The following is a 7,099-nucleotide window of genomic DNA, read 5'->3' as shown; positions in this document are numbered from 1 at the left end:
CATTATAAAAAGCCACCTTTAGTTGATTCTCATCATACTCCCCGAGTTGGAGAGAATTCGCCCACGAATTCTGAATCCCTGCATATAACAAAGTCAGTGTACTTTTACAATCAAAAGAGTAAGAAAAAGGAATACATGACTTAGTAGAGGGAATCAAAGGGATTGCAGAAAGGGAGGTCCTATGAATCAACCAAGTTGGAAAAATTTGTTTGGGAATGATGATATTTTTTGGAAAAAGACCTCTTAAATGGTGAAACCCATTAGGAGGTATGAAAAAATCATCCCTAACATATTTTAACCAAGGTGGTGTTGAAATAGGAACCTTGGGTAATGAAAAAGATAAAGAAGAAGAAGACCTTGGAGGGTCCATTTGAGGTATAGCACGAGTCAACATGATGGATTTAGAGGAGAAAATGGTGTGACTCGGTGTAGTACTTACTTCTTTTTCTTTCTCATTTTCTCTTTTAGTTTTCATTTTTATTTGGTCCTCATGAACCTCTTTGGGAGAGAGGGGTTTTAATATAACCTTGCGCCCTAGGAAGGAAAAAGACATTGTATTGGATAGGCCATCATGTAAAACATGTCTATCATATTGCCAAGGCCTTCCTAAAAGAAGATGAGAAGCTTCCATGGGCACAACATCACATAAAACCTCATCTTTATACTTTCCTATAGCAAAGTTAATGAGGACTTGTTTATTCACCATGATTTCACCTACTTCACTAAGCCATTGTAATTTGTAGGGCTTGGTATGAGAGATAGTGGGTAAAGCTAACTTCTCCACAACTCTTGTACTAGCCACATTAGTGCAACTTCCCCCATCAATAATCAAGGAACATAACTTGTTGTTGATAAGACATCGGGTGTGAAAAATATTTTCTCTTTGAGTATCATTCAAAGATTTTGGAATTGTGCCCAACATACGTCTTACCATCAATAAGTCACCTTCGCAAGGACTTTGACTCTCATTTTCACTTGAAGGTCTAGAAGGTGAAGAATGCCTAGGTGAATTGGAATCATGCTCACTAACTACAATGCCTTCATGCATGTACATACTTCGTTTAGAAGGGCAATTAGCAGCAATGTGACCATATCCCAAACATTTAAAACACTTTTGACTAGACGATTTAATTGGGGATTTAGGCCTAGAAGTAGATGGCATAGGATCCTTGGGTTTGAAAGAAGAATCTTTGGAAGGATGTTTAGAAAAAGAATTTTTGTTTTTCCAAGACTTGGAGTAGTATCCATCATTGGAAGCATTTTTGAAAGAGTTTTTCTTAGCAAGTTGGGCTTCCACCTTCATTGCAAGATGAACTAAAGAGCCCAATGATGAATACTCTTGTAACTCAACAATGTCTTGAATATCCTTCCTAAGACCACTCACAAACCTAGCAATCATAGCTTCCTCACTTTCCTCTAATTCAATTTTAAGCACAAGCGTTTCTAGCTCCTTATAATATTCATCCACATTTAGCGTGCCTTGTTGAAACCGTTGGAGTCTCAACATGAGGTCTTTCCTAAAATGTGGGGGCACAAATCTAGCGCGCATTTGATCCTTTAAAGAGTTCCAAGAGTCCACGGGAGGACCCTTGTGATAGATAATGTCCTTTACAATTCCATGCCACCATTTCATGGCATAATCACTAAACTCTAGGGTGGCTAGCTTAAGCTTATGCTCATCTTGGATCTCATGGATCTCAAATATTTCTTCACATTTAGCCTCCCAATCTAAATATACATTAGGATCACTAGAGCCATTAAAACAAGGAAGCTTGACCGAAGGTAGCCTAGCCTTTGCATCTTGGTAGTAACCATTGCCGTAGTGATGTCTTTCTCCTTGAAGATGAGGTCTTTGTCCATGAAATTGTGGTGGATTCCTCCTTCTCCTATGCTCTTCTTCACGGCCAAAATCATTTGAAGAGGCTCTTGAGGATGGTCTATGAGAATGATGCCCATCATGGATAGAAGGAGATGGTCTAGCTTGTTGGACCTCCATCTTTTGCATTTTCTCTTCCAAGCGTCTAATAGTTCTTTGTGCTTCATGTAATTCACCAAGGATTGAAGCTTTGGAAGGAGAATTCTGCTTGTAGGATGCATCACTTGAAAATCCAGCCATTTGTAATTAAAAACAGCAAACACACAAAAACAGCAAACAAGTTAAAAATTAGCAAAAACAGTGAGCTTGGTAATTGAAACTGCCGAAGTGAATTTAAGGCTGAAAAAAGATATCACTCTCAAAGAAATAATGTTCTTGCTCCAATCTGATCTTGAGGCCTTGGAATCCTCAAAAGAAATATGTCAAAGCAAGCACACCAATCTTAAGAGCAAACCACCACAAAACCAAAGAAACAATAAAGACAAACAAGAAAAGGTATAAGCAAGGAAAGGTAATTGCAAAAGGAATACTGATGTGATTCCAATAGCCACATAGAACAAGATTCTTGACACTTTGAGGAATCACCTTGAGCTGGAAAATATAGAGGCACTTTCTTAGAAGTTGGATCATGGTTCTAAAATCAAGAACTCACCAATAACAAGTACCAAATCCCAAACTCATTTGGATGAACCAAATATTGTCAAATTGAATCAACAAAGGAGAATGAAAAGAAGAGACCGAACAGAATTGAATTAAAAACAAAAGTACCGAACAGAATTAAGAAGCAAACAGAAAATAGGTGCTGGAAAATTAAAGGAACCAAAACAAAAACAACTCAAAACTCAAGGCTACATGAACAAATTGAAGAAGAAGAAAGGAAGGAGAAGAGAATGCTCATGAAGATGGAGGAATGGTTGGATGATCACGCCACTAGAAGAATGGATGCTCCTAGATGAGTGTGCAAGCCGCCACTTGAGGAAACCATGGTCCTTCAAGATAAGACTAGAGTAGAAGCTCAAAAGCTCTCCAAATGCTCACTCCAATTTTGAGTATAGTTTCTTTAGATAAAATCAAATCTGAATTTTACAAAGGAAGCACCTCTATTTATAGCCTAAGGTGCTGAAAAATAGGTGGGAAATTTCAAATAAACTCATTTGAAATTCCCACCAAAAACAAGTCACATGGGAGGTGTGACCTTTTTCTACTATGACACCTCCCAAAAACTACACCTACACCACTCTCCTAAGTCACATGGACAATGTGACTTTATTTTACATTTTCACACACCTTTATTTAATAACCAAACCTCCTAAAACTATACAAGAGTATTTCAAAGCTTGGCCTTGCCCCTCATGGGATGGACTTGGGCTCTTTGGGCTTTGGCCTTCTTGGGCTTGGGCTTGGGCTTTGGGCTTGGGCCTCATCTTTATTTTATTTCTTCTTTTAATTTTGAGAAGACTAGAAGGAAGAACTTCAAATGTGAGGGTGGATGTCCTCTTCCTCCATTAATAAAAGCCTCCTTTATTTGATTCTCATCATACTCCTCGAGTTGGAGAGAATTCGTCCACGAATTCTGAATCCCTGCATATAACAAAGTCAGTTTAGTTTTACAATTAAAAGTGGAAGAAAAATGTAAACATGACTTATCTTTTGTAAACAATGGGATTTCAGAAAAGGAGGTTCTATAAATCGACCAAGTTGGAAAAATTTGTTTGGGAATGATGATATCTTTTGGGAAAAGGCATCTTAAATGGTGAAAACCATTAGGAGGTATGAAATCATCCCTAACACTTTTTAACCAAGATGGTGTTGAAATAGAAACCTTGGGTAATGAAAAAGATAAGGAAGGAAAACACCTTGGAGGTGAAAGGAGAAGACTCATGTCAACTTGTTCTTCTTTGTCTTTTTTATTTTGATTTGTGGGAAGTGGGTGAGTTAGGTCTTGTGTTACCTTGTTTATCTTTAAGATTTGCTTTTGTGGACAATGAAGAGCTATGTGCCCAAAACCTAAACATTTAAAACATTTGATATTTGAAGTTTTGGTAGGTGACTTAGGAGTAGAAAGATTTGTAGTAGAAACTTTGTTTGGAAACATGGTTTGTTTGGAAAAATTGGAAGGACAATTTTGAGTAGACATTTTGTTGGCATCCTTCCTAGAAGAGTTGTAGAAATTATAATCATGAGTATTTTTGAAAGTTGTTTTCAAAAGATAGGATTCTACCTTGATGGCTTGGCGAAACACTTTCTTTAAAGAAGAGTACTCATTTAATTCTACAATTTCTCTAATATCTATTCTCAAACCACGTACAAACCATTTTAGCTTTGACTCTTCATTAGCATGCATATTCATTTTAGTCAAAGTTGTTTCAAAATCTTTAATGTATTCTTCTACCATCCTATGTCCTTGAGGAAGCCTTTGGAACTTCAACAAGTGTTCCTTCCTAGAAGGAGGAACAAACCTCGCGCGCATACACTCTTTCAAAGCATTCCAAGAAACCACGGGAGGTTTCTTGCGATATATAATGTCCATTACAATTTTATGCCACCATTCTTTGGCATAGCCCAAAAAGGATAAAGAAACTATTCTAAGTTTTTGGTCATCTTGGACCTTATACACATGAAAATAATGGTCAACCTTAGTCTCCCATTCTAAATACACATTAGGATCACTATCACCATTAAAACTAGGGACTTTTTTACAAGCAATGTTGAACACTTGGTGATATCTTTGGTCACGGTTATAGCTCTCTTCATGAGAATGATGGTGATGCCTCCTTCTTCTATGTTCTTCTTCACCAAGGACTGAAGCTTTGGAAGGAGAATGCTGTTTGTAAGATGCACCACTTGAATAGCCAGCCATTTTGCAAATAAAAAAACAGCAAACACACAAAAACAGCAAACAAGTTAAGAAACAAAATTAGCGAAAACAGTGAGCTTGGCAATGAAACTGCCGAAGTGAAATGAGGCTGAAAAAAGAGATCACTCTCAAAGAAATAATGTTCTTGCACCAATCTGATCTTGAGGCCTTGGAATCCTCAAATGAAATATGTCAAAGCAAGCACACCAATCTTAAGAGCAAACCACCACAAAACCAAAGAAACAATAAAGACAAACAAGAAAAGGTATAAGCAAGGAAAGGTAATTGCAAAAGGAATACTATATGTAAGACAAACTCAAAGAGTAAGAATGAAAGACAATCAAGAAAATAAAGAACTCAATGAGAAAAGTAGGCACACAAAAGATTACCTAAGGAAAAGCACTAGAGTAGATGAAGAAAACAAAAAAAAAATTTAGCTACTGGAATTTTTTTTTTTTTATGCAAACTGTGTTTGATATTCACTGATTTAACTGGAACGTTGTAGAGCGAACTGGATTATGAAATTTTTACCACAGAAACTTCAAGATGTTAACTCAAAAATGGCACTGGAATCAATTAAAAACAGTAAGCCAATTGAGAGAAATAAATTTTTTAAAATCACTGCCAGATTACCGTATTTTTTTCGGCAGGAATGTACACTTTTTTTATTTTATTTATCATTTTTTGTGTACTTCATATTTTTGAATGATTCTTTTTTCTATTCTTTTCTAACACTTTGAATATCTCAAATCCAGAATTTCAGAATTTTACAGTACGTAAATCAGTTGCAATAAGGAAAAACAGTAAGCACTCTTTTCAGAAACAGAGGAATCCTAATAGGAATAAAAAAACAGAATGATGAACTATCAAAGACATAATAGAAAATGATGTATTGGAACTTGTATAGGTCTAGAATACAAGTATGAACTCAATGCTAAAAAGAAAATGCTCAAAGGATCAACATCAATTCAGAAAATTATATGACACCAAAGCAAGAAACAATCAAAACAAAAAAAGTACTACTAGAAGTAATGACATATATGGAATAACATGACTAAGACACAACTTGACATGATTCAAAAATTAAAAGACACAACACAAATTGTAACAAATGAAAGGAAGCTTAAGGTAAACTCTAGGAAGGATAATGCCATTCCAAAAGAGCAACCATACTCATAAGAATTATGAGTGCCATAAACCTTTCCACAAACACTTGGAGCAAAAGAAAAACAGCAAGAAAACTCAATTAAAATTCTAAAACAGAAACTTAAATTGCAAGAAATTAAAAGAGCTCTTGAAATAAAGTGCACACAACTCAACAATTAAACAAGAAGAACCTAAGACTCATGATACCACATGATGTGATTCCAATAGCCACATAGAACAAGATTCTTGACACTTTGAGGAATCACCTTGAGCTGGAAAATATAGAGGCACTTTCTTAGAAGTTGGATCATGGTTCTAAAATCAAGAACTCACCAATAACAAGTACCAAATCCCAAACTCATTTGGATGAACCAAATATTGTCAAATTGAATCAACAAAGGAGAATGAAAAGAAGAGACCGAACAGAATTGAATTAAAAACAAAAGTACCGAACAGAATTAAGAAGCAAACAGAAAATAGGTGCTGGAAAATTAAAGGAACCAAAACAAAAACAACTCAAAACTCAAGGCTACATGAACAAATTGAAGAAGAAGAAAGGAAGGAGAAGAGAATGCTCATGAAGATGGAGGAATGGTTGGATGATCACGCCACTAGAAGAATGGATGCTCCTAGATGAGTGTGCAAGCCGCCACTTGAGGAAACCATGGTCCTTCAAGATAAGACTAGAGTAGAAGCTCAAAAGCTCTCCAAATGCTCACTCCAATTTTGAGTATAGTTTCTTTAGATAAAATCAAATCTGAATTTTACAAAGGAAGCACCTCTATTTATAGCCTAAGGTGCTGAAAAATAGGTGGGAAATTTCAAATAAACTCATTTGAAATTCCCACCAAAAACAAGTCACATGGGAGGTGTGACCTTTTTCTACTATGACACCTCCCAAAAACTACACCTACACCACTCTCCTAAGTCACATGGACAATGTGACTTTATTTTACATTTTCACACACCTTTATTTAATAACCAAACCTCCTAAAACTATACAAGAGTATTTCAAAGCTTGGCCTTGCCCCTCATGGGATGGACTTGGGCTCTTTGGGCTTTGGCCTTCTTGGGCTTGGGCTTGGGCTTTGGGCTTGGGCCTCATCTTTATTTTATTTCTTCTTTTAATTTTGAGAAGACTAGAAGGAAGAACTTCAAATGTGAGGGTGGATGTCCTCTTCCTCCATTAATAAAAGCCTCCTTTATTTGATTCTCATCAA

The sequence above is a fragment of the Phaseolus vulgaris genome, chromosome 11 (genome assembly GCF_051622355.1).
Source record: "Phaseolus vulgaris cultivar YP4 chromosome 11, ASM5162235v1, whole genome shotgun sequence".
Classification (NCBI taxonomy): domain Eukaryota; kingdom Viridiplantae; phylum Streptophyta; class Magnoliopsida; order Fabales; family Fabaceae; genus Phaseolus; species Phaseolus vulgaris.
The sequence above is the reverse complement of the archived record's forward strand: the minus strand, read 5'-3'. Positions refer to the sequence as shown.